A 20,745-nucleotide genomic window follows, 5' to 3' on the forward strand; every position below is an offset into this window, starting at 1 on the left:
GGCCTGCTGTGTTCATCCAGATCTACACCTTGTTATCTCAAATGGAAAAGTATGTTATGAAGAGGACTTAAGAAGGCTACAAAGCAATATAAAGAGGTTAAATAAGTGGATAAAGATGTGGTAAATGCAGTATAATGTTGGAAAATTTGAAACTTTCCATTTTGATAGGAAGAATGGAAGGGTATATAGTATCTAAATGGTGGGAGATCACAAAAGTCTGAGATGCAGATGTATTTGGGTATGCAGGTATGCAGATATAACAAGAAATCAGAAAAGGTAGTAGAGTGTTACAATTTATCCCAAAAGAAATTGAATACAAAAATAGGGAGGTTATGCTTCAGTTGTATAGTACACTGGTGAGGCCAAATCTGGAGTACTGTCCATAATAGCAGTCTCTTAAATTAACAAAGGACTTCAGGAGTTGGCCAGTGCAGTCAATAATGGAGTGACATTAAATTCCCCATCCAGTATACATTCTCTGCATTTGTCACCTTCTTCCACATTGTGTTCAACAGGAAGGAGCTAATGGAGGATAGTAGGTGGTAATTGGCAGTTTCCTTGCTCATGTTTAACTGGATTAATCAGAATGTCCTGGGGTTACAGCTTTATGTTAAAGGCTCCCAAGATCATTCCTTCCTGTCTGTATACTCCTGTGCTGTACGTCAGGTGCTGGCAGGGCAGGACAGGACATGCCTAGCAAAGGTGATGGAGCATTCTAGGACATTGAATTTGAGATCTGATTATATATAGTAAGCATGACTATGTCAAGCTATTGCGAGATGAGTCTGTGGACAGTTCCCCTAACTTTGGTATAAGTCCCAAATGTTAGGAAAAGGATTGTGAGGATTAGCTGGGTAAGGTGTACCTCCAGCATTTCCAGAGTTTGGATTGATTCTGGATAGTTGATACTAGATGATCCTTCCAACTTCATTCAAACTTTCTGTGCCAGTTTGCTCAGTCCTTTGAAAAGGCAGATAATAGTTAATTACATTGCTGTGGTATTAGCATCACATGCAGTTCAGACCAAGTGAGGATGGCCAATGTCCTTCATTAAAGGCCTTTGATGAACCAAAGGTTTTTACTTTTTGAGATCCTGTGATTATAAGGACCATATTTGAGATTAATATTTTATTCCAGGCATGTTAATCAATTCAATCTAAATTCAACCAACTGCCACAGTGGGATTTGAATTCATTTTTCTGTAACAATAGGATGGGCTTGTAGATTGTAGTCCAGTAACATTTGCCTTCATTCTACCTTTCTGTGTTTTTCTCAATCTTGTGACATGGGGTGACTAACAAGACAGCATTTCTTGCCACCTTAGTTAGTTGCCCTTGGAGATGACAGTTGTCGACCTTCCTCTTGAATCATTGCAGTCTACATGGTGAAGATATTCTCACAATGCTGTCAGCTAAGATTATCGATTTGTCCAAGTCAAGATGGTGTGTCACTTGGACAGGACCTTGAAGGTAATGTTAATCCCATAACATCTTCCCTTTCCAAGACACAGACGTTGCAAGTTCGGAGGTGCTGCTGAAGAATGCTTCATGAGCGTTGCAATACGTTCTGTTGCACAGTTCACACCACAAGCATTGGATAATTTAGGGAAGGGGTGAGGATATTGAGTTGCAGAAGTGATCAAACAGAATATTGTTTATCTTTTTTGTAGTTGTTGCAGCTACATCCACCTTGGCAAATAGAGGGTATTCCATCACAGCAATGACTTGCACTTTGTAATTGGTGGAATCTGGAGGCAGATCACTTGATCCCTCTTCCAAAGGTCCCCGCACCAGAGGTGCTATTCTTCATCCAATTTGATTCATTCTACATGATATCAAGAAACATCTGGAGGCACTGGATACTACAAAGGCTATGGGCCCTGACAACATTCAGTCAATAGTGCTGAAGACCTGCCCTCCAGATCTTGCCACTCCTCTAGTCAAGCAGTTCCAGTACAGCTAAAACACTGGCAATGACCTGACAACATGGAAAATTACCTAGTATGTCCAATACACAAAAAGCAGGACAAATCCAATCAGCCAATTACCACCACACTCAAGAAGCACTTGCTTAACAATTACCTGTTCACTAATATCCATTCTGAGTTCAACAGGGTTACTCAGCTCCTGAAGATATTACATACATGGCACAAAGGAAAATGGCTATGTTTGTTGGTTGTCAGTCATCTCAGCCCAGGATATCTCTGCATAAGTTCCTCAGGGTAATGTCCTTGGCCCAACCGTATTAAGCTGCTTCATCAATTACCCCTCTATCATAAGCTCAGAAATGGGAATGTTCGTTGATGATTACACAACATTCAGCACCATAGATGACTCCTCATACACTGAAACAGTCCATGTCCAAATACATTAGGACCTCACCAACATCCAGGCTTGGTCTGAAAAATGGTAAGTAACACTCATGCCATTCCAGTGCCAGGCAATGACCCTTTGTAAGAGAAAATAATCTAACCACTGGCAGTCAGTGGTGTTATCATCAATGAATCCCCTACTATCAACATGGGGATTACCATAGACCAGAAACTAAACTGGATTAGCCATATAAATACAGTTCAGAGGTTTGGGAACCTGCAGTGAATAATTCACCTCCTGACTCCCCAAAGCCTGAACATCATCTACAGCAGAGTGATGGAATACCCTCCAATTGCCTGGATACTTCCAGTAGCACTCAAGAAACCTGGCACCATCCAGGACGAAGCAGCCCACTTAATTAGCACCACATCCAAGAAAAAGTCCACTCCCCCCACTACCGATGTTCAGTAGCAGCAGTGTGTACCATCTACATGATGCAGTGCAGAAATTCAATTCGGCTCCTTAGACAGCACCTTCTAAACCCACGAGCACTAACACCTCAAAGACTATTGGCAGATGCATGGAAACAGCACCACTTGCAGGGTCTCCTCCAATTCACTCACAGTTCTGACTTGGAAATATATTGCAATTCTGTCAGTGTTGCTGGGTCAAAGTCCAGAAACTCTGTCCTTAACACAGCACTTTCTCTGCATCAATTCAAGAAGCAGCTCACCACTAGCTTCTCAAAGGCAACTAAGGATGGGCAAGAAATTCTGGCCCAACTGGCACTGCACACCTCCTGTAAATGAACTTTAAAAATGCTTTTGATATGCTCCCGTAGCCATGATATTGATGCAAATTCATACAATGTCCCCAGGATGTTAATGTTGTCGGGCTTGGTAATGGTAATGGCAATGACAGTGAATATCAGAACTAAACAACTTTCTTGTCAATAATGACAGATAAATGGAGAAGTGGAGACTTGAAATCCCAGTCAGTACAATGGAATTTGACTAATTAATGTTGTGGAAATCAGCAGTCCTGATGTTATCCCCAGGACACCATAAAATAATGATTAAATAGAATGTCCTCTGTCACACTGAGAAATACCATGAGAGATCTGCTAGCCTTTAAAAAACTTTTATCTCTGGAGGAGAGACAAACAGAAAAGACAATTATATCTGAAGCACAAATCCCACTTCCTAGCTGCGTACCAGACTAAAAAGCTTTACTTAGTTTTGTCAAACTTGAACCTTTTGCTTATAACTGCAATAAAAAGTTTAGAAAATAAATATAAAAGGTTTTCTTTATTGAACATATAATATTGTTAAATACACATTTGAGAAAACAATAAATTTCTGTTGAAGTTTATATTCATGTATTGTCTTGCAGCTGAAACCTGTAGATCATATCATAATCCAGGAAAACGTAAACCAACACTATGAGCATTAGGAAGTAGAGACCAACTACTGTCAGCCAGTTTTACAACACAGGACACTTTCTACCACCATTAGTAGCAAGCCAATTTATAAAACCATTAGTGACACTTTCGTTCCTACAGATAAAAACAGTCAAAATTATCTGGCAGCAATTAATCTTAATGGCTGTGTGCAGTAAACAGCAATGGGCTAATTCCAGTTCTGTCAGCCCCATCAAACAATCCCACATTAGGCAGGTTTTCACTGATCCATTAAACATATTCAGTACAACAACAAATCTAGTGCTGAAGGCATACGCACTAAACATTACTACAGTGATCTTCCGAAACCATCATTATCTCTTAAATAGTACTTCCCCCGTGTATTATCATTGTGCTCTACATTAGAAATACTTTGATTAAACTCCCCTAATTCATAACAGACAGCTGCAGACCATTTAAGCAGTTAATCTCAACACAACAGCTATTGAGTAAATGTAACAAATGAAAGCTGTAAACTGCAAGTCATTACCACAGCAGCCACTTGCTTTCTGTTATAGTAAAGTGCTCACTTGAGAGTTTTTTTTGTTTAGGAGAATTATATAGTGCAAGCACCATCCTTGTATAACTGTCTTGTTTCTTTCATCTTTAATAGAACTTTCCCAAGCCATAAAGTGTTAGAACAATGAGGTGCGATCAGCACTGTATAGGTGATATTCTAATATTCATAAACAACCCAAGAATCATATCATAAAATTTGGCAATGGTAAGTATGGACTGAAAAATTTTTGCAGTCTTCCTTGAAGTATGAAATTTTCAGCATCTTGATAGATAAGCATTAGAGACCTGTTTCATAAGTCCTCATATAATTGGCTTGACCTTTATTGTGCTACTTCGACATTTTCGTTTTTTTAAAATCCAAACCGAATGTTGTGTAGTATTCTGAAACTCGTGAGATTTTTTTTCAAGATTGGATTTCTCATTTGGTTTTAACAGGTATGGCAAGTAAAAGTTACTTGCCTCTAACTATTTATTCCTTCTGCCACAGAGGATTGATACATACTAATTACTGAAGTAAAGAAGCCTCCTAATTATTTCAAAAGCAAAAAAAAAGTTGTAGCATTTTGGTTAGAATTAGGCTAGCTACATGCTTTGACTGCACCATATTGAAACGATTGAGCATCAAGTCACATTACTGCATTTACAGATGTAAGTTGCTATATTGTTAAATAGTGTGTTACGTCTTGTTCTGTGTGTTTACGGTCCAGTGGTAAACACATTTTCACTTTTTTTTCTCATTTTATCAGCATATAAATTTGGAAATATTGGCCTGTAAAATTTTAAGAGTGATGACCAGCTTCACTTAGCTCCCCACTGGTAATTCATTGGACTGGGAAGAAAGATTCACTAGAGCATTATATTGAGCCAGGTTTTGTTTATTATTGTGTTCTCTCTTTCCACCAACAAAATATTTGGCCAGAATACTTTTTTCTTTAAGGAAAATCACATTAAGAGTGGCAGAGAAATAGAGTCAACTGTCATATACCTGCCAAGAGTTATTACGATGCAAAAGTAGTTGATGTTTTTGTGGCACATTGGCAATCCATTTAGAACAAGCAGGGCCATGATGTTTTCTCTTCTTTAATTCCACACAGTCTTAAACTTGGGGGACTACAACCCAGATTTAAACGGTAACTATGATTTGAATTCGGTGGTGGTGGCAAGCTGGGTGTTAAAGCCAGGGATAGGCGGAGAGAGCCCATTGCAACACAGGGTCGCATTTTGTCAGCAGAAGTGGGAAGCATCCATTTACTGGCTACTTAAGTGGTTCAAATGGGCTTTGGACAGGTGGGATAGCTGCCAAGTTTTCCACCACCAACAAAGTGGCACTTTGAGTGGAAGATGATTGGCCACCACCTGCCACCTTCCTGCCTCTCGGCCTTTCCCCACAGGGCTGGTAAAATGCAACTGTATGATTCAGGCGGAAGTTCATTTTTCATCAGAATTATGAATAAAGTTGATTCCTGCGGTGATAACATCAGTGCTAACATTATTACTAGAGCTTCAGTCTGGCAAGTATTGAGCTTCTTTGCCTTTTGACATGATGCAAATGTACTTTCTATGATGGATGACATACTTCTGAGCACTTGAGGATAGCAAGGTACTGAACTTGCCTTTTGGCAAACATTTTATTGTTTTATTTAATCTGGGAAGAAATCTACATTCTGACTGCCATCTAGACAAATGATTAAAATGTTATATTTTAAAGACTTTGATCTTAGACAACATTGAAAATTAGTAGGGTATTTTGGGTTTTCAGCAGAATTTGTGCTTAAAATGCAAGAGTGCACAAGGTGTAGGTCAAGATTTAGAAATTTTATCAGGTCTCTCTACACAGAAGGAATTCTAACCAAGAGACCTGAAAAATAATTTCCCCACCTCTTTAGTTAGGTTCTTGGTTTTGGTAAAGAATGGTTGTGTTAAAGAAATCGATTGCTATACAAGTTAAACTGGCAGTGAATCCAGCACATAAATGATATTTGAATTTTGTGTGTGATTTCTCATTGCATATTTGAATATAACACTAAATGACACAGTATTGCAGTTTTCCTCAGATTTTGACTCCCATTTGGAAGAATAAGCCTCCTACAACCTCCCATGTATAATTCCTTCCCTCCTAATATGTCTTTCATGGGTTCATATTCATTTTTTATCTGAGAATGTTGTTGTGAACTGCCTCAGTATATTCTTCTACAATGACAGCATCATATATTCACACAAGTTGTTGACAACACTAGCCTAACTCAAGTGGGATTCTCTGGATCCACTACTTCCAGAAAGCCTTTGACAAGGTGGCACACAGAAGGCTGCTAAATCAGATAAGAGCCCATGCTTTTAGGAGCAAGGATTGGCTGACTCAAAGAAGACAGAGAGTAGGGATATAGGGCTCTTTTTCAGGATGGCAGCCAGTGACTAGTGGAGTTCTGCAGGGGTCAGTGTTGGGTACACAACTATTCACGCTACAAATCAACAATCTAGACGAAGGAACTGAGGGCATTGTTGCTAGCTTGCAGATGACACAAAGATAGACAGAAGGTCAAGTAGTGTTGAGGAGGTGGGAGGTTGCAGAAGGACTTCGGCATGCTAGAACAGTGAGCAAAGAAGTGCCAGGTGGAATACAATATCAGAAAGTGTGAGGTTATGCAGTTTGGTAGGAAGAGCAGAGGTGTGTTTTCTAAATGGGGAAAGGCTTCAGAAATCTGAAGCACAAAGGGACTTGGGATCCTGGTTCAGGATTCGCTAAAGGTTAACGTGCAGGTTCAGTTGGCAGTTAGGAAGCAAATGCAATGTTAGCATTCATTTCCAGAGGTCTAGAATACATGTACTGCTGGAGGCTGTATAAGACTCTGGTTAGACCGTTTTTGGAATACTGTGAGCAGTTTTGGGCCCTGTATCTAAGGAACGATATGCTGGCGTTGGAGGGCGTCCAAAGGAGGTTCACAAGAATGGTCCCAGGGCTGAAGGACTTGCCCTATGAGGAGTGGTTGTGGACTCTGGATCTATTTTTTTGATGGAGTTTAGAAGGATGAGAGGGGAGCTTCTTGAAACTTACAGAATATTTCTATCTAAGTATGCTTTTGTGAACTACCTCAGTAAATTTTTCTACAATGAGAGCACGTTAGATTGAAAGCGGAGAAGTTGTTTCCACTAGTAGGACAGACTAGGACCCAAAGGCACAGCCTTTGTGCCTTGTGAAGGCATGACCCATTAGAACTGGGATATGGAGGAAGTTCTTCAACCAGAGAGTGGTGAATCTGTGGAACTCTGCCACAGAAAGCTATGGAGGTTGAGGCACTGAGTCTATTTAAGACAGAGATAGATAGGCTTTTGATTAGGAAGGAGCACAGGTTACAGGGAGAAGACAGGAGAATGACATTAAGAAACATATCAGCCATGATCAAATGATGGAGTAGACTTGATGGGCCAAATGGCCTAATTCTGCTCCTATATCTTACGGTCAAAGAAGGCATGAATTTGTTTAAATGGATTAAGGTATGTCTCAAAACAGATTTGGCTTATCACAATAAGCTGCCATGTCAAGAGAGGTAAAATATACTGTTTTTATCTGTATATCTTGATATATGTGCAGGTGTGCCACACTGTGAGATAGAAAACAAAGTCATTAAATAGATTCCTGAAGAAAAACCAGAGTCTTTTTAAACAAATTAGTTGTCTCCTTACACAAGAGGCTGTTAAGAGTTAGCTAGGTTATCAATGGGAGGAAATGATATGCCCTTGAGAACCCTGCAAACTTCAGCAAGGTCAATACTGGAGGATGCTGCTAGAACAATAACAACATAATCATCATTAACGTGGACCTTGAATTTTCAGTCCTCTATACTTAAAATATTCTTGAAACAAACATAATTGACTGAAGAACTGCCACTTCTTAGAAATGGTTTATTGCTGACATCTACCAGTTCTTAAACAGTAGTTCTATGGCAGTATTGTCAACAGGTAATTGACTGGAAACTAGTGCTCACAGGAATCACAAAGTACAAGTCGTTAAACCTACTTACAATATTAAATTAGAATTGTAAAATGGCCTCTGAAGGGCAAAGGAAAGAGAGAATTGTGAACACTTCTTTAATATTGACTAACCATTTGAGGCCCATAACTAAAGGTAGAAACAAATAAATAACATTTATATAGAGTCTTATTCCAGTATGGAATCATCCCACTGTATTGTGTGTAATGAGCAACTTTTTGAAATATGGCAAAATGTTTCGATTAATCATTTCCATTGGGGAGCGTCACTTGCAGAAAGCAGAGATTGGAGAATTGACATAACTGAATGTTCCTCCTTCAACTGCAGTCTCTGCTGCTAGTTGAGGATTGATGAATTTTCATCTTTACTGTTGTAACTAAAACAAATAAAATTGGTTTCTGGTTATTTTCATCATTTTTAATTACAAAGATATAACAAATCAAATACACAGTTCAGAAACTCAATTCCTTTTGCAGCAAAATCGACATTGACTTTGTAACAATTACTTCAGTGCACAAAATTAAAAGATAAAACACAGTCCTACTCTCTTCTGAAATCATCAACCAACAGGCTACCACCATGGTAATGGATTGCTACATAACGCAATTGATTCGTGAAAGTTTCTATTCAGCTGTAATGAGGGCTTGGATGTTTGGCTTTAAAGAAAAGACTCAACTTGTTAATGGTTTGCTGATGCTCAAATAATGAACCTAAGAGTCCAACCAAATATGAATGTTCCCCAGGCACAGAGGCACAGTATTAGTTATGATAGAATTTTACTATCAAAAGAAGTCAAAATAAATATTTTCTGAAACATAAAAGTTAGGTCAGATTTGGTCAGTTATTTGGTCAGATCATGGCTGATCTGATTGCGGATATGGAGCTTGTTGATATATTTCGTTCATAAAAGGAGTTTCATTATAGTGGTTTACGATGACATTACTTCAAGATGAATCATTTGAGCATCATTCTCTTGCTGTTATTATGTAGCTATAACGTGGACTAATTATACATGTGCTTGTGCTTGTTAAAAATGCTCAAATATCCATGAGTTATTGTACATTCAGTGTGTTCAGGACTTGCCTCATGGAAAGGGTTACACTACCCCGTCTCCTCACGTTAAAAAATATCAGGATCACAGTTGGATTTCATCAGTAACAAATAGTTCTGGAAGTTTGAGTCCAAAGCAAATGCTCGGAATTAGTGAATATAGAATGTTGTTATCAATCTGCAATTTACCAGCAATTTACAGCTAATTTATCAATGACCATGCAGCTGCACACAGCGCAGCAAAGCTCTCCACATAACTATTGCACAGTATTTGAGAACATTGTATCTTAGCAGGGAACAGGAAACCACTAGAGTAATTAGAAACGTACACTGTAGTGTACAAAATTGTTGAAGACTGTTGTGTTCTAGTCCAACATATCATTAAAGTTACAATTGTTATTTAATGTGGCACAATCATCTTTCTGATTTTCGTCAAATCCACTTAAGTAATTATAACTTTCTTAGTTCATTGGCTTTGACAGCTGCCTAAGGGTTCAGTGTATTTAATGGTAAGTACGTTTTCTTCCAGCAAAGTAAATTCAAATGTTATGCACACACCAGAATTTAATACAACAGTGTAACTTTTAACTTGTGATACACATTTGCGCCTCGTATATTTTGAAATACACTGTCCCAGCAATCTGAAACTTGGGGATTCTCCTGATGACTTGATGATAAAATCTATAACATCAGACCAAGCCATCGAGGATTACAAGTCCTTGATGAGAACTTAATCAGTGTGAGCCAAAACGACAATTAATACACTATAGTTGGCAACGCTGCCATGAGGTTATGGAACAGAAATAAAGATTTCTGCAGACCTCATTCCTGATTGTTCTTTCTTACTATCTGACATTAAGCAAGAACAGATCAGGTTCACTTGTGATAGTGTTCATCATTTTATGGTCATTGATATGTCGAGGGACATGGGCAGCAGTTACAATGGGAACACTGCCACCTGCAAGTCCCACTCCAAGCCTAAACCTTCCTGAATTGGAATTACACTGCCATTTGTTCCGTGTCGGCTGGGCCAAAGCATGCAACTCCTTAATAGCACTATGAGTGTCCCTATGCTACAGGAACTGCAACAGTTCAAGAGGGCAGCTCACCACGACCTTCTCAATGGCGATTAGAAATGGACAATAAATGCTGTGACACCCACGTAGCGTGAATGGACAAATTTCTGGGCTGCAGAATAGATTACAAATAAATCTTCACCAGTTGGGAGAAAAAGATAGAAAACAATACTTTTTTTGCTCTGAACCTTTCAGGGTGCTGGAGAGAGATTTAACTTTGGTGATGATGTAATAAAAATGGTAGCCAATTGGCAGCCATCATACACCACACCTGATTATTCTTTCCATTGATTTCATTGTTAAAGAAAATTGAGTGGGTGATCTCACTAGATCAGGTACAAAAAGCTTTGGAGAGGGTGCATAAGAAAATTAATCCAATCAATTCTACCATGAGGCAACCAGGTTCAAGCCCCACCTGCTTCAGAGGTGCGTTACAACATATCAGAACAGAGGAATAGAAAAATATCTCCCATGATGAGGAGTTTCAATTAATGGAGAAGTTGGGGAGCAAGGAAGGGGCTGTGTTCTCCTTAGAATACATAATATTAGGGAACAAAAACCCAAAGAACTGTGGATGCTGTAAATCAGAAACAAAAACAGAGATTGCTGGAAAATATCAGCAGGTCTGGCAGCATCTATGGAGAGAAATCAGAGTTAATGTTTGGGTCGAGTGACCCTTCCTCAGAATTCAAGGTTGAGAGTATACATATGATGATGCATGGCACGGAGTGTGGATCTCAGGATGCAGCGAGAGCAGCTGTCTGTGGAATGTTGAACATCACAGAGATACCTGTGATCCTGGGTGGATTCAAAGCACGAGGGTTGAAACTTGAGTCGGAATCCATGTGGGGTGAGTCTGAGCCAGAGGTCGTCACCGAGCAATGTGATGTGATTGTGGAACTGAGTTTTAGTAAATACCTAATCGAGCATCAGGAGTGAAAGTGAAATTAATGTCGGTGGACAAGAAAATAAGATTGGAATGGAAATCCTGTCGTAGAGAGGTGCTGAACTTCAAGAAGAGATGTGGCAGGGAGTTAAATACTAAATAAAAACTGAAAGAATTGTGATGCTGTAAATCAAAACAAAAACAGAGATTGCTGGAAAGTATCAGCAGGTCTCGTAGCATCTATGGACAGAAATCAGAGTTAAGGTTTTAGGTCGAGTTACCCTTCCTTGTTCGTGTTAGGGGATGTTTGACACAGATGTTCAAAATCATGAATAGTCTTGTTAAAGTGCAAAAACTCTCAGATTTGAGTTATTTGCAGAATAACCAAAAGTGATACGATTTTTTTTTCTTCATAGCAAGATGCTATGATAGGAATGGGAATTACTGGATAGGTCTGACAATCATTGCAAACTGAATGGCCTCCTGCAGTGCCACAACGATGCCACCCGAAGGTTGCAGGAACAGCAACTCATATTCCGCTTGGGAACCCTGCAGCCCAATTGTATCAATGTGGACTTCACAAGCTTCAAAATCTCCCCTCCCCCTACCGCATCCCAAAACCAGCCCAGCTCGTCCCCGCCTCCCTAACCTGTCCTTCCTCCCACCTATCCACTCCTCCCACCTCAAGCCCCACCTCCATCTCCTACCTACTAAGCTCATCCTGCCCCCTTGACCTGTCCGTCCTCCCTGGACTGACCTATCTCCTCCCTACCTCCCCACCTACACTCACCTTTACTGGCTCCATCCCTGCCTCTTTGACCGAACTGTCTCCTCTCCACCTATCTTCTCTTCTATCCATCTTCTATCTGCCTCCCCCTCTCTCCCTATTTATTTCAGAACCCCGTTCCCCTTCCCCATTTCTGAAGAAGGGTCTAGGCCCGAAACGTCAGCCTTCCTGCTCCTCTGATGCTGCTTGGCCTGCTGTGTTCATCCAGCTCTACACCTTGTTATCTCAGCCTCCTTTTAATGCTGCCATTGTACCGAATGGCTGCAGGCCAGCCTACTAACCCATTTTGCACCTTCGCCAAAATTGAATATCTCCTCTAACACCTTCATGGAACATTACTAACAGACATTTCACAAGTCAGATCGAAAGACTGCTGCATTACTAACCTATGTAAGCAATTTTACTGACAAAAATGATAGGATTCTTCTTGTTTCCCAACTAACAGGGAAAAGATTTAACAAGTACCTTTTTTTTTAAATGAAAAGACTACTCACTGAAAATGTATAAACTGCCGACTGAACAGCAAAGAAGTTTGCTCTCTTTTTGCAATACAACTTTCAACAATACAAGAATCCAAAATTATCTGAAATTCAGCCAAAAATTTACAAACGACGTAACAATCATTTTATTGTCCCTTCTGGTGTTGGTATGGCTACTTCAGGTGACACATCTCCAACAGTCATGGATGGCTGATACAACTGCGATGTTCAGTGAAACAAAACATCTGCTCTTCCCACATCCACTTGGAGACGCCATTTAAATGATCTGAGTGAATTTTTTTCTTAGATATGACTCATATTTATTGACCCATGCACAGACAAAGCTGTGATATTTTTGTTTTGATTATATACAACCTTCAAACTCCAATTTCGGGTCAAGTACTAAAAGCAGATAAATGTAACAGCTAATCCACATTTCTGGTCACTTTCAAAGTCTGTAATCATGAAAATTATTGTCAGTGAATAGGACTGGACCAGATTATGGTGGCTGGAGATGGAATCAGTGTCAGGCAGCAGCAATTTACATAATAATGGGTTCTGAGTGTTTCATCAGCACCTTTTGTTTGCTTAGTGTGCAGTGCTACAGTAAATTGTAAAAAAGTCATTTCTCTGCAATCAGCTGCACAATATCAACAGTAAATAAAGGAAAAGGAAAATAAATTCTGATTAAAGGAATAAACAGAAGCCGTTAAGATCGATCTTCTATGACTACTCAGATCAACTGAAAAATTTTCAGCATTTGATCACAGCTCTACATTACCATCTTCCTAAAATGCAAATGTGTGTATTTACTGGACATCGCACAGCGGTAATCAGCATTTCCTGCAAGCGAATTGGTAACTGCAACATTTAAAATATCTTTACTAACATAAAGTATAATTGTCACACCAGTAACTGCAATCCCAATGAACATTACTTCCGAATAGTGCAAAACACTCTGGGTATTTCTACCTAATATTTAATTTAAAAAAAAGCATAGGCCTTGCAGAATTCAAGCAATGACTCTTTCTGATTCAAAAAAAAGCCTTAGAATTAAACATTTATGGCCTCAGAATTTTATTTGACTTTTGCAAAAGCAATCTCAGTAACCAAAATTAGCATTTGAGTACTGTTCTTAATAAGCAAAACATTTGAAGGATTGGTTATATTAGCATGTCCTTCATTTTCTTCAAACTGCTTTAGTTAAACAGAGGTGGAAGAGGGAAATTGAATATATAATCTAAATCCAGTGGATGAATTTCCACAGGGATTGTCTCAGTTGTCTGCCATAACTTTAGTGGAAGAGCCATGGATAGCTTAAGATAAACAATAAAAGTGCCAGCATAGATTCATCCCCAATGCTGTTAACTCACAATGTCCTTTGAGCTGTTTACTTTGACGTGCTGTCCCAGCAGTTTAGAGATTTGTGCAGCTGCAAGTTTTTCGGTCATCCAAAACCCCTCAGATACCCCCATCAGTTAGAAGCTTTCGTACCATCACTTGCTGTATCCTCTAATATCATTTCCTCCATGAAAATTAGATTATGCTCCCTCAATATCCTATTACTTATGGCATGCAACATTATGAGGTTTTTGGTCCTTTTGCTTTAACTTTCTATTCTCTTTTTTGAAACATCATCACACTGATCTCTAATACCCCACCTTTGATTCAACCACCTAAAGCATCATCTTAAAAACTAATCTTTAAAAATGCCTATTAACACTATCTTCTCGCACCTCATTTACCTTTCCAAGGTCTTTGACATGTTGTCACCTGAAGACTCCAGACTCACTATTCCCTCACTCTCTAGTTAGCTGTACTTTTGCTCAAATTTCTGCACCACCAATAGCGCTAAAACTGCTGTCATAAATGTCAGTATCACATTATTATTCTTCAGCCAACATGTCTTTTGGATAGGAAATGCTAGATAAACTCAGCAGGTCCAGCAGCATCTGTAGAGAGAGGGAAAACCAAGTGCAGTTTTCAGAAGAAGTCATATTGGACTTGAAACATTAACTCTGTTTCACTCACAACAGATGCTACCACCTGCTGAGTTTCTCCAGCCCTTTGTTTATGTTACTTCAGATTCCAGAATCCTCAGTATTTTGCTTTTATATGTCTTTTTGACAGGTGCATCCATAACTTCTCATTTTCTGTGCAAAGTGCCCTTCACTGGTTTGAGCATATATCTGTTTCAACCAGCTAGTGCACTTCCAATATTTTTTTCTCCTTCAGTCTTCATGTGGTCATCCTTAATGTATACTGAGGATCTATTTTTGGCCCCTTTTCCTTCTCATCTACATGCTGTCCCTCAGTAATATTTTATATAGGCAGTAGGTCATCCCCATGTAAGTGGGTCATTCCCCATATTAGGGAGAAAAGTCTTTGTTAGTGGGAGTTGTACCTGGCACAAAGGAACATGATTGTGGTTACTGGAGGGCAAACATCACAATCCCAGGACATCGTGGAATGAATTGCTCATTCTAGTTCATTCCAGACCATTTTCAGCAGATTCACCTATGACCTTGCCTCCATCATAAGGTCAGAAGTGGGGGTGATCACTGATGATTGTACACTGTTCAGCATTATTTGTGCCCCCCTCCCCCCCGGACACAGAGCTGAGTAGCTACGGGCTGATTAGTGGCAAGTAACATTCATGCTACATAAGTGCCAGACAATAATCATCTCCAAAAAGACAGGATTTAACCTTGACATTCAAAAGCATTACCATTACTGAAATCCCAAATATCAACAACCTGGAGAAACTGAACTGGACTCACCATATGAATCTGTCATTACAAGGTGAGGCCAGAGACGGGGAGTTTTGTGGTGACTAAGTTGGATCCTAATTCCTCACAGACTGCCCACTATCTACAAGACATAAATTGGGATTGTGACGGGATATTCCACCGAGATGAGTCCAGCTCTTAACATTCAAGAAACTTGACACCATCCAGCACAAAGCAGCCCACATGATTGGCATACAGCCATCACCTTAATCATTCACTCCCTTCACCACAGACACACAATGGCAAAATCTGTACCATTTACAAGATGCTCTGCAGTAATTTGCCAAGCCTCCTCCAATAACAGCTTTGAAACCTGTGAGCTCGACCACCTAGAAAGACAAGGGTAGTAGTTTGCAAGGGAATACTAACACTTGCAAGCTCCCTTACAAGCCATGCATGCCCTCCTTATAGGGAACTATGACACCATTCTTTCACTGTCACTGGCCTTAAAAGCCTAGAACTCCCTTCCTAACTGTGCTGTGCTTACATGTGCATCACATGAGACTGCAACATTTCAAGAAGTCAACTCACCCCACCTCTTAACAGCATTTAAGGATAGGCAACAAATGTTGATCTAACCAGAAAGGAACCTCTTCTGAAGGAATAAATTTAAGAGGATAAATATTGAGGAGACAAAAGTTAATATGTCCAGAAATACTATATCTAACGCAAATATTTAGGACTAACTCCAGCCTTTTCCCTGAGTATTATAAGGCTGTAAACAATCCTGGCAATCTCTTTGACTCAGTGCTAACTTCCAAACTTGTACAAAATGGATCACCAAGAATCCTTATCTTCACAGATGTTCTCTCTTCCCAAATCCATTTTTCATTCATCATTCAATCCAGTTCTCACCAACCTAACTGTTTGGCTATTCTGCAATGTAACATCTAAAATCCTTATCCACATCTAGAAACCTCTCCATAGCCTTGTACTCCATTACCATTGCATCTTTCCCTCAAGCATGTGTCTTCAAATTTTGATGTCTCATGCATCACCTCCTTTGCTACACTATTGGTACCCAAGTTTCCAATATCCCAACACAGTCCTCTTGAACTCACTCTGCATCCTTCCATTTCGAACAGTATTTTCAAAAAAAAATATCAAAATCCATCTCTTGATCCCACTTTCAGCCACCTCTTGGTTTCCTTCCTCTGGAATAACCTTACGTTGAAATATGCCGTATAAATCAAGATTATCCACAAAACGATCTTATAATGTTTCTTCTTATTCTATGAAATGAGAGCCAAATACTGATTCTGCAGGTCACAGCGCTGGGACTGCTTCTCATCAAGTACAGCCTGTGCCTATGTTGGAATGAACAGATCTTGCACAATAATGCAAGGGCAATTCATTTAAATACTTAAACGGCACTGATGACTTTTATCATGAAATGCTGGGAGGACCATGTACCAAAAACAGAAATTGCTGTAAAAGCCCAGCAGGCCTGGCAACATCTGTGAAGTGAAAGCAGATTTAACATTTTGGGTGTATTTATACCGAAAACGGGGTGGGGGAGGAGTAATTGATAGGTGGAGATGGAGCCCAGAGAGAGAGAACAAGTTGGTCAGACAAAGGAATGGATAAAGATCAGCCTGGGAGAATCAAGAGTTGCTGATGGGGACCATTAGCTGACAATGGGTTGTTTACAGCAGCCCATGTGATAACAAGGCCCGCTTTGTAAGGATTGGAGTCAGAACATGGGAGTCAGTGCTCATGCTCAAAAATGACTGAACTCAATATTGAGTCCTGGAGGCTGCTGGACTGCAGGGTGGGGAGTACCATGTCGTCCGATGCTGGAATGTTGGGTGTGGAACTAAGTTCTCTCATATTTAAAGAAAAAGATCAAAAGAATATTCCATCAAGGAGAAGTTCAGTCAATGATTCAATTTTCTTAATACTTTTAAAAGCACCATATTTTCAAGAATTACAAATCTTGTTATGTGCATTATGGAAGTGAATTTCAGAGATTCTAAACATATAGTTCATAATCAAAACCTGCATGAAAACTCTCCTTTGGAATAATTAAGGTATTTACATTAAATGAGTGCCAGGTTTTTGAATGAAAATGCTGCAGATGCATTAAATATATAATTGCTTGCATCAAATGAGGACTCTACCTCCCAGTCTACCCCCAGACATTAAATCTAACACACTATTGTCTTAATATACTAAAATATATTTCACTTTGTACCATGAACAAATTCTCACATGATATAAATACTTTCAAAGCTATCCTATTATTCTCTTTTATTTTGTTTCTAACTGTGATATCAATTTGACTAAATGCGACCATAAAATGTACTTAAGATTTGCAAATAATTATTAGAAATGCTGAGGGACATTTCGTTTTGATGAACTCTTCATTTCACATAAACATCTACAACTATCCTGCTGCTTTAATTTTACTTCCAGTTGTTTTATTATGTTCAGGACTATCAGCAGGCAGCACAATAAAATTCTTATTGGAGGCATGGAGAGATTTCCTTGTGTACACACCAAACTTGTTTTTGTTGCTAAACAAGTTTAAAGCAGGTTTTAAAGTCAGTCTTGTAAAATCCCTGATCTCAAGGGAGCACCAAAATGGCCATCATCCCTGACAGTAAATCTCCATGTAGGAGGAATCGCATCATGCCTTTCAATAGGTACATATGCCAAATAAGTAGGAGGAATTAAATACCATGAAACCTTTAGAAACCAGGGTGCAAGAAAACACAGAGCAGGAGGGGAGCATCTGGCAAAATGGCAACTAGTTAGCAGCTGCCACTATGACCTCTAACTGCATCCATAGCAACTAGGCTAAAGATGGAGTTCAGTTTTATTATTTTCACACCCACAATGTCAAGCTTGTGAATCCCAGTGCTATTTTGTAGCTGAAATCAGCAGACAGATCTGTTCATTGGACCAGGGCCGATATCCTTTAGCTAATGAGTGCAATCATCACTTTCTTGCCAGAAACTGCTGCATGAGGAGATAATATGCACTGTAGTAATATTTACCCAAAACACGAAGAAATGGTCACAGAAAGGAACAGAAACCTGACTTGACACAGAGGTATTTCTGCAGCCTGTGTTACTTCATCCCATTTGGCTACCTATTTTCCAAGCATCCAAACAACAATGTTTTGCTGTGTTGCAATTGAAATTTAGGTTTCTGAGGTAATACTATTTCTTCAAAGACTTTGACAGAAGTGCTTAATGCATAGCAGTAGAGAAGGAATGAATTTCTGTCATGAAACTGTTCAAAATTGTGAGATAAAAATCCACAACAATTCCTTCTGATTAAATTTGATCCCCCCTTTTATAAAAAATAAATCTAGGATTGCCCATGGAACATGATAAAATTTGTATTGATGATCTCAAGCCTTCCATGCATACATACCAATTTTTAGTTTGCTGAGTAAGTTAAGGAGATTCTACAATCAGATTTATATGACCTCTAATCTGAAGGGAGCAGCAAAACTATCACTACCAAGAATGCCTAAAGGCAAACCAGATTTGGAAGCCTACCAACACAGCCTCACTCATACAAGCACCTCTGAATTTCCTTTGCTTTACCATTGCAAAAGAGCCAACTGTTCACTACATTGAAGCAACTGAGAAACCAGATGTTTTTGCTGCCAAGCCCCTCTACTGCTGTTCTTCACAAGGGTAGAAATTTGGCTTGGAATTCTAACAGCAAGTCACTGAGTAACATCATAAAAAAGATCACCTCTCCTTTTTTTTTTAAGGCTCCTCCTGTTTACTCATATCCTGAAAAGCTTGGTGTGGCAACATCTTTCAATTGCCCCCTCTATAAAATCAGTAGCCCTGCCATCAACTTTCCTGTCCACCATCTACAAGACACAAATCAGGGGTGTGATGGAATACTCCCCATTTGTCTGAATGAATGCCGCTTCAGTAACACTCAAAAAGCTTGACACCACCCAGGACAAAGCGGCCTACTTGACTGCCACCACATTCACAAACACTTAGTACCTCCACCACTGATGCTCCATTTATACAACGCAGTGCAGAAATTCACCAAAGATCCTTAGACAGCACCTTCCAAACCCCCAGTCATTACAATCTAGATACAGCAGTAGATACATGGGAGCACCACCACCTGCAAGTTCCTCTCCAAGCTATCTTGGAAATACATCACTGTTCCTTCAGTTTTGCTGGGGCAAAATCCTGGAACTTGCTTCCTAATAGTATTGTGGGTCTACCTATAGCAAATGGATTGCATCAGTTCAAGAAGTTTGCTCTTTCTCAAGGGCAACTAGGATAGGGAATAAATATTGGCTCAGTCAGTGAAGCCCACATCCCATGAATGAATAAAAAGTAAAATTATGATTAGTTGTCATTTGGGAAGTTGTAATGAGCTGTCAGCTGATCATTGTTTTCCGCATAAATGTAAATGACTCCCTCTCCAGATGTATCACTTTCTGAATTTATCTCCTTCAACTCACAAATTTATATCAACATGATTTAAAAGTAACTGTTAAATCCCTGTTGATAAAGGGGCATAGATTAATAATCAAAAGAACTGATACAGACATTTAAAAGTTGTAGCATCCAACATCAGCAATTGGTGATTCAGGTGACTTCTTCCTCATCTTAGACAGTCCTTTAGGAATTTTTTAAAAAAATCATTTATAGGATGTGGGCGTCTCTGGTTAGGCCAGCATTTATTACCCATCCTTAATTGCCCAGCAGGCAGTTGAGAGTCACATGTAAGCCCAACCAGGTGAGGAAGATAGATTTCCTTCCCTGAATGACACTAGTGAGCCAGATGTTTTTTTCCCTCTGACAATTCACAACAGTTTGATGGACATCAGTAGATTCTTAATTCCATCTGCCATTGTGAGATTCAAACCCAGGTCCCCAGAACATTAGCTGAGTTTCTGGATTAATATTCTAGTGAGAATAATACTAGGCCTTTGCCTCACCATTGGGAATGGTTAGCTTCCACTCTAGTTCAATGGGTTCTAAGGTGACTGACAAGAGCACTGCTTACATGTGTGTTGGTGATTGGAGGATCAATTGGATAAGTTGTTTGGAAGATTTAGCACTCTCTGTGATACTGTGACTTTGCAATGGTGTGTGCTCGATAAAATTCTCAGTGTGTTCAATGCCTTCCCAAGTAAACATTTTCCATTTTAATTGTTCATAAGCCACAAAACTGATGTTCAAGGAACTGGAGAGTAAGTCTTTTTTTTTGTGAAATGCTTCATGAATTCCCATGTCATTTTTGTGTAGAGACCATGCTATTCTTCCCTGTATCCTTCCAAATTTAGTACGTGTTTATCTTGGATAAAAATTGACTTAAAGACAGATAACAGCAAGACAAATTAAGTGCTTATTTTTCTGACTGTAGGATGGTTGACAGTGTATTCTCCAGGGGTCAGTGTTAGGAGCA

General features: G+C 39.4%; 1 protein-coding gene and 1 non-coding gene across 2 annotated transcripts in view; both read right to left on the reverse strand.

Annotated features, from left to right (window-relative positions):
* Nucleotides 1-20,745, reverse strand: part of LOC109933936 (PC3-like endoprotease variant B) — a 746,762-nt gene that overhangs the window by 226,741 nt on the left and 499,276 nt on the right. The window lies entirely within an intron of this gene.
* LOC125483423 lies at nt 20,541-20,645 on the reverse strand. Its single transcript, XR_007262371.1, has one exon. It is a non-coding gene; the product is annotated as a U6 spliceosomal RNA (small nuclear RNA).

This window comes from Rhincodon typus, chromosome 6, assembly GCF_021869965.1.
Source record: "Rhincodon typus isolate 14 chromosome 6, sRhiTyp1.1, whole genome shotgun sequence".
In the NCBI taxonomy this organism is placed as follows: Eukaryota; Metazoa; Chordata; class Chondrichthyes; order Orectolobiformes; family Rhincodontidae; genus Rhincodon; species Rhincodon typus.